Source organism: Neovison vison, chromosome 1 (genome assembly GCF_020171115.1).
Source record: "Neovison vison isolate M4711 chromosome 1, ASM_NN_V1, whole genome shotgun sequence".
NCBI lineage: Eukaryota > Metazoa > Chordata > Mammalia > Carnivora > Mustelidae > Neogale > Neogale vison.
Window position 1 is genome coordinate 299,889,335 of NC_058091.1, and position 8,371 is coordinate 299,897,705.

Below are 8,371 nucleotides of genomic sequence, written 5' to 3' on the forward strand. Positions count from 1 at the left end.
ATAAGAAAGACTATATTATGACCACCTAACCCAAATTGAATCTTCTGATAATTGCCATCTCACGAGTGACCACAGGAAACCATTTAAAGAACCAACCAGTTGTGCCCCAGGCTAAATTGCTGACTCACAGAATTGTGAGGAAATTAAATGTGGTAAGCCACTACATTTTTAGGAGTTTGCGATGTAGCAATATATTGTAAAGACTTACATTTAGATAGATTGCGTCACAAGGCCAATATGACGATTGTGGGATAAATGTAATACTAAGTAGCATCTGCATATCACTTTATACATAACACATCTTCATAGTAATTGTTTTATTTGTCCCCATGACCTTCTAAATTCCTATTGCATTTTGTAGTTTTGTTGTTCATCTGTTTCTTGCCACAACATATTCTTAAATAACTAATGATAGTGTATGACAGAGATAGAAAAAGCACTTAGTAGACCAGTTAGCAGAATCACAGTTATGTGCTAAGCTTCAATATGTCAACACTCAGACATTTGATAAATCAGCTCTTAGCTATTGTGGTAAGCTGGAAAATATCCCCCCCCCACCCCAAAGATATTCATAGACAAATCTCTGGCACCTGTGGATGTTATTTTATTTTTTAAAAAGCCTTTATAGATATGATTAAACTAAAGATCTTGATATGAGGCGAGGTTCCTAAATGTAATGACGTGTATCCTTAGAAAAGAGAGGTAGTTGGGAGATTTGAAAAACACAGGGGAGGAGGGTATGTGAGGACAGAATGAGTGAGGTTTGAAGATGCCAGCCTTGAAGACTGGAATGATGTGAGCACTGGCAAATCAGGCAGGAACCAGAATTGGGAAGAGGAAAGGAACAATTTCTCTTTTAGCGCCTTTTTAGGGAGTGTCTAGACCTTAATTCTGGGGAAGGGAAATTACTGTTGGACTTCTGGCCCCAATAACTATGAATGTAAATTTCTGTTGTTTAAATCTACCAGATATGGGTAATTTGTTATAGCAGATATAGAAAAGTAGTGGAGTTGCATTCTATTAAAATATTTCATCAAATTTGGAATTGTCTTTTAAATTTACATTTAAAAATTTCCAAAATGAATATAACCAATGACCCATTCAGGTAAGTAAACAGCACCCTGTGAATGTAAAATGCTAATAACCTGGATTATTCACCATTGTTTTAGTATTTATACAGAAAGTGTATTTGATGTCTTAGGTTCCCTTTCAATGCCTATCAATAATAAGTTCTGAGTCAGAGACACATTTAGAGTGGTGAGTCCAGTGCCAGGTTAATTATAGCCATGATATTATTACTATAGATTTTCAATAGTATTTTTAGTATGATGGAAAGCAAAAATAAAGTGGAAAGTTTTCATTGGGGAATTGACATATTTTATTTATATTTGGGAATTTTACTCTAGCTGGTATAAGAAAAATATTATATGAGGAAAGAGTGGAATCAGGGAAAATAATTAGGAGATTGTTACTGTATACCAGGTTAGGATGATTACATTTCATGAATATACCATGAGTAGTATTTTTTCCAGCTGTTAAAAATATGGGTGATTTCTGGTTTGGGGTTATTAATAAAGCTGCTACATACACTACTTAAAAACTTATTTGTGTTCTCTGTTTTCATTTGTCTTGGGTTAATAACCAAAAATAGAAATGCTAAGTCATAGGGTAAGTACATGTTTAATCGTATGAGAAACTGCCAAACAAATTTCTAAAGTTTTATACTATTTTACACTCCTAATACTCTCTCTTGTCTAAGATTCCAATTAAAAAATTAATAGTCGGGATGCCTGGGTGGCTCAGTGGGTTAAGGCCTCTGCCTTTGGCTTGGGTCATGGTCCCAGGATCCTGGGATCAAGACCCGCATTGGGCCCTCTGCTTGGCAGGGAGCCTGCTTCCCCCTCTCTCTCTCTGCCTGCCTCTGCCTACTTGTGATCTCTCTGTCAAATAAATAAAATCTTAAAAAAAATTAATAGTCACCATATTTTGTCCCACAAGTCATACAAGTTCTGTTTTTTGTTTTTTTCAGTTTTGACTTTTTTTCCTTTTGTACATTAGTTTGGATTGTCACTCTCTGATTTCAAGTTTATTGACCTTTAGTATTTTTCAATATTTAGGGCTTAATCTATTGTTTTCTAAGTTTTCTTTAGGGCCCACATCTGCTCTCAAGAAACTTCAGGGAACTTTTAAATTATTTAATAAATTAAATTATTCACTGGGAATTTCCTTTACTCATAGTTTCCATTTCCCAATTGAATTATTCTATTTTTAGTTTTTTATATTTTAAAAAAATTGAAACCTGATCACATTTTAATATTCTTTTTACATGCTGATTGTACCAACATATAAAAGATCATATCTGGACCTTTTTCTCTATTTAGTCTATCTCCTGGTTATAAGTCAAATTTTCTTGCGTTTTTAAAACTTTGATAATTCTGATTGCCTGTGGAACCTAATGAATACTACATTTTTATGCCTAGATTTTTGTAGTCTTCCTTCATAGAATGTTGTATTTTGTTCCAGTATACATTTAATTTATTTACAGACATCACATATTTTGGATGCTCATGTTTACAGACTGTTAGGACAGGTATGTTGCCTTTACTTCAAGACTAGAATAGTATATTAACCTAGGTTATTTCAGGGGTATACCAATGTGTTCCTAAAAGTCTCTTCACTCTGACTGAGTAGAACTCGAATATTCCTAAGCTTTATATGAGCTCCCCTGGTTGTACAGCTGAGAGTTACCCAGTAACGATCCTTTGCCTAGTTTTGTGAAGTCTTAATCTCTGCATGCAGAGTTTTGTGTTGTGGTAGAGTCTGACTGCAACTTTTTTTTAGATTCCTGGAAGTCTTTCTCTTTCAACTGCCTTTCCTCTGGTACCTTGGATTACACAAAATTTACCCTATTTCCATTCTCTGACTTCTGAATTCCTCTTTACTATGATCCAGCTTCAAAAATGCCTCTAAGCAGAAAACCTGGACGATGCAGGAGTCTGCTTCATTTTGTTCTTCCAGCAGGGATCACAGTCTTGCGGCTTCTTCTTCTTCTTCTTCTTTTTTCTTTTCCTCATGTCTAAAAATAGTTATTTCTCACATTTTGTCTTGGTTGTCGTGGTTTACAGTAGGAGGACTCACCTGCTACCAGCAACTCTACTGTAGCTGAAATAGCAAATCTCTGACGTAATGTTTTTGAACAAGTTAACAAAGAATGAATCTTGTGCATGGGGAAGGGGTTAGCTCTGAAAACAATCCAGAAAGACTAATCCAGAAACCTTGAACCCTTACAAAACCAAGCAAAATATTTTCTTATAAATATTTTCTTATAATCCTCCTCTGTTGTCTTGTTTTGTTTTATTTTGGGGGCGGGTCATACACTCTTTCTCGCCACAAGCCTTCTGACAGCAACCGTCATCTTTTCCTCCTTCCCTTTCAAATCCACTATCTGTGTCCTTAACATATCTGCCCCTTTCTCTACTTTTCATTGTAACTGTTTTAGCAAGGCTCTCATTACATCTTGACTTATCACTTACTTTATTATTACACTAAAAAAACATGGCTAGAATGTAATGAATTAAAAAAAAAATATATATATATGTTTCTCTATTCAGGCTGTCATAACAAAATGCCATTGACTGAATGGCTTAAAAAACAGAAATTAATTTTCTCACAGTTCTGGAGGCTACAAGTCCAGCCAGTTTAGCTCATGTTGGGGACTTTCTTCCTGGCTCATAGTTCTAGTTCTATCCTTACATGGCCTTTCCTCAGTGCTTTGTGGCTGGGATGGTGGGAGATATGGGAAGAGCTAGCTCTCTGGTGTGCCATCTTATAAAGAGACTAATCCATCAGATCACAGCCCCACCCTTAAGATATAATTTAACTTTAGTTACTTCCTTAGTATCCCATCTCCAAATACAGCCACACGGGGTATAGGGCTTCAACACATGAATTTGGTGAGGGCATGGAGACAATAATCAGTCTATAATAGACTACTACTGGGGCGCCTGGGTGGCTCAGTGGGTTAAAGTCTCTGCCTTTGACTTAGGTCATGATCCCTGGGGTCAGGCCTCGCATCAGGCTCTCTGCTCAGCGGGAAGCCCGCTTCACTTCCTCTCTCTCTCTCTCTCTGCCTGCCTCTCTGCCTATTTGTGATCTCTGTCTGTCAAATTAAAAATTTTTTTTTATAATAGACTGCTACTAAAATTAAATCCATAACACCATTAAAATATTATTTTTAAAACTAATATTAAAAAGTAAGATTTTCAATAACAGCTATATATATGAAAAGCAAAACCCAAAATTTCTTCCAATCTGTTCTATGATATTTCTTTACAAAATTGTTTATTGATTGGTGGCATAATAAATCATCTTTTCCTATAGGTTTAGGACATGGTAGCATACTTTTCTTTCATTTTGCAAACCTATTAGAAATACACATAAGTACAGAGATGGAAAGATATATAATATAAAATTATAGGTATGTTATATTAGTTACATACATTAGATACCAAATATGTAAAATCGATGTCTCTATATACCACTACCAGAATAATAAACTGATTAGGCTATAACTTTAAGATAACATTGGGAGAGGGGGAAATTAAATTATCTCTCCATGTTTACAAAGTAAAATCTTACAAATTGACATTCATAATCAGAATTATTTCTGCATGTTTCTTGTTACCTGAGCTCTGTGATAGATTACTACTAAATGAATGTGATGGACTTGATCTGAGTTCTACATAATTTATCATTGCCTAAAAATTCAAGGACATGACAGAAGAAAGTGCTGACAGTATAAAAATTTGGCATGTGCTTATCAGGCATATGTCTTTCTTATTCAGTATACCAGGAGAAATTTTATAGAACAAGATTATATGTATTACATAGCATTTTCTTCATTAAAAATTTGTAAAATAGAGAAAGAAAATCATTGAGGAACTTAGCATAATATCTCATGGAATATATTAAATTCTAACCATCAGTTTAAGAGACTATAAAACTAGAAATAAATATAGGAAATAATGAACATATCATTAGTACACATTTTCATGAAATTTTATGTTAATTTCCATAAAATGTATTAGAATAAAGACAGCTGAAGTTAAGAAAGCAATCATGATTAATCATAATAATTTATTCAAGAAGTAATACATTTCACAGATAATTTTGTATTTTGCAATTTTATTTTCACTTAAATATTTTGCAATAATTATAAAATCACATGCCATTCATGTAGATGTTGATATTTTTCATAAAATGGTAATAATGTGATTTTACACAGGTAGAAGTATGGACCCCAAGATGTGTATTACTTAAAATATATATGTAAATTAAATATATACATATACTATAAAAGAGAAAGAAATTGTGCAATTGTTAAGAAATGAAACTCATGCTAATTGAAACTGTTCTTTGCACAAAAGAACCTGATTACCAAACTTTCTTTTATTCTCTTTTGAGTATTAGATGAATTGTAACGCCTTACAAACCAATAATATTATTACATTAATATTTTTTAAATTTTGATCATTATTTGCAAATGTTGATCATCTTTTTCTCTTTATTCACCATCAAGTTAATTAAAAGCAAGTCAAGAGGGTGTTGGCTGCCAGCAGCTGTGGGGTAGGGTCTGGGGTTGGAGTCTGACCCCTGGGGAAAGGGGCTGTGCTGATTGTGTAATGCAGGACTGCATTGAGATGTCCCTACCACCTTTTCATGGCAAGGAAAATCATCTCCATTTTCCGGTGGGGAAACTTGAGGCCCATTGTAGCTAAGTGACTTGCCGGAGTTGACGCTGGGAGAGCCAATATCTGCCCGCTGGTCTTTTTGGCCACACCTGGCTGTCTGGTGGTTTTGAGACGCCAAGCCAGCTGTCAAGAGAACGCCTGTGTGCCACGGGGGTGCCACCACCAGGGACAGCAGGCCTGTTGAGGATGGAGTTCAGCTCATGGCCACCAGGGGAGGCCTGAAGGTCCTTCTGCATTGGGCTGGCCCCTGGTGGCAGCAACTCCTGGGTCACCTTCAGCAAAGCCATGCAACCTCAGAGAAGGTCTTCATCCACATTGCCCACAAAGTCGACATCACCCCATGCTTTTACTCTCTCCGCTGTCTTCAGTGCCCAGGCCCAGGTCTGGCTACGTGCAAACCCCATCTTAGAGGTCTGGGAGATGAGAACCTGATGGTGTAATTCCTTCCACGTGAGGTTTTAGTCCCAGAACTGACATGGCATGAATCCTCAGGAGCTGGCTGTGTCTGGCTGCGGGTCCACAGAGGCCAACTCTTCTATAGAACAAGCAGAGCAGGGGTGCCACTCCTGAACCCAGGCTCCTTTGAGTACCTCTCTGAGCAGGTAAGCGTGAGTTTGAGAACGGTTGGCATCCCTGTTGGCCAGGTTGTTGGAGGAGCTCTGTGACATCCAGGATAGCAGTCAGGGCCCTCCAGAGCCCAGGCCTGAGGTGACCACTGGATACCCCTACTCATGAGGTACTAGCGACACATTGGTGGGATCCAGTGGCAGTCGGTACAGGCAGAGTATCCCAGTGGGGATGGCAGCAGCAGGAATCCCCAAGCTAATTCATCTGGGAAGAAAACCAAGGCCCAAGAGGTAGGGGACCAGCCAGTGGGCAGGCTTCAGGAAGCACCATGGGCCTAGTGTATGACTTCCAGGTATCACCATGTGGTGAAAGGAAGCCACATCAGCATCCATGGTCAGGACAAGTGCCTGGAGCTGACCCTGCCTTCCTGGGCTGTGGCCCTGTCTTGGGTATCACTGGTTGATGGCTCTTTCTGACTGACAACTGATTGAAGTCACTGCTCATGCCCTGGGGTGGCTTCTCACCTCATCCTGGCAGATGAGCACCCAGGATGGAATCCCTGGGGCCCTGCTAGAGTCTTTCATGCTGGCCAAGCTGCAGCCCAAGGATGGCCTCTGCTTCATGTACTAGAGAAACAGCCACCTCAGCTGCCCTTCCAGTGGCCCAGCATGACTGGGCAACCAGCACCCAGCACTTGCACCTGGGTGACCTTCCCACTGAGCTGCAGGTTGGTCCCTCACTCTGGAGGGCTGGGACCTGTCCTTCCCCAGCAGGTGGGATTGCGAGCCACCCTTCAGAGCTACTTGCTGAGGGCTGGTGACAACTGTTTCTCCCCGCACCGCCGCTGCTGGTCATGGCCAGGAGATATGTCCAACCTCATCATCAGCCAGCACTAGGCCACCCAACCTCAGCCAGCTCAGCTTCCACCGGCTCCGCCAGGAAGACATCACCCAGCGGTTGCACTTGGGTCAAAGCATGAGGAACAATGCGCATAAGTGCATCTTATGAGTGGGGGGCCGAGGCCCCAAGTACCGAACTAGACCCATCGAGAGCCATGAGAAGGAGCTATTACTGGTACTCAGGGTTGTCACCAGGACATCACCTTGGCCTACTCTCCGACAGCCAGGCTTGGGAGCCAAGTCTCTCACACGCACCTGGACTTGGTGCATGGAATCCGCACGTGCAGCTCTGAGAATATCCTGCCGACACAATATGTGGAACGTGGGCCTCTGGACATGTGGCTGAGGTGGGAAAAGGGCCTGGAAAGTGGCAGTGGCCCAGCAGCTGGCCAGCACCCTCAGCTACCTGAGCAGGTAGAAGAGAACTCCTAGACACTCCCCAAGTGCCTGGCAGGGCAACAGCCTAACCCCCGCAGCCGATAAATGGAGCTTTGGTGCCACCGTCCTGGAGATCTGCTTCAATGAAGAAGCCCGTGTGCAGTGTGGTGACCCTCAGAGAGAGAGAGCTTCTACCAGAAGCCTCACGGGCTTCCTCCGCCCTCATGCCCAGAGCTGGCCCTGCTCATCAGCCAGAACCTGATCTCTGAACCAGCTCAGGGGCTCTCCTTCTGCACCGTCCTGCATGACCTCACTGACCTGCAGCCCTAGAGTACATCCCACCCCACAACTGGGGCCTGTGCTTATGCCAGCACCAAGCACCTGGAGGTTCTGCACAGAGACTGAACATGTGTGCCAGTTCTAATTCACTTAGCGCGGTGCAGATGCCTCTGCTCCCCTTTATGCATTATTTGGGGAGAGCCACAACTTCTTTGGACAAATTAGGCCCTTGCAATTTTTTTGCTTTTGCTTTTTTCTCTTAATGAAGTATGCCTTCGTTCATCTAATCAATCAATCAATCAATCCATCAAAACAAGTCAGGCATAAGATGTCTAAATGAAGGCCAGTATATCTGGAGAAACACCACAGATGTATTTGATAAGAAAGACCTTGAACTTTCATTTAATTTGTAAATTTTATCTAAGTGCCTACATAACAAAATACCTAGTCAAATTCAGTCTCTATTAGAGTTATCTAAATTAAAAATTCAGACAATCT

At 40.5% G+C, this 8,371-nt stretch overlaps 1 pseudogene; it reads left to right on the forward strand.

Moving 5' to 3' along the window:
• The first annotated feature begins 1,092 nt into the window (after positions 1-1,092).
• Positions 1,093-7,924, forward strand: LOC122895658 (annotated as a pseudogene).
• The last annotated feature ends 447 nt before the right edge of the window (positions 7,925-8,371 follow it).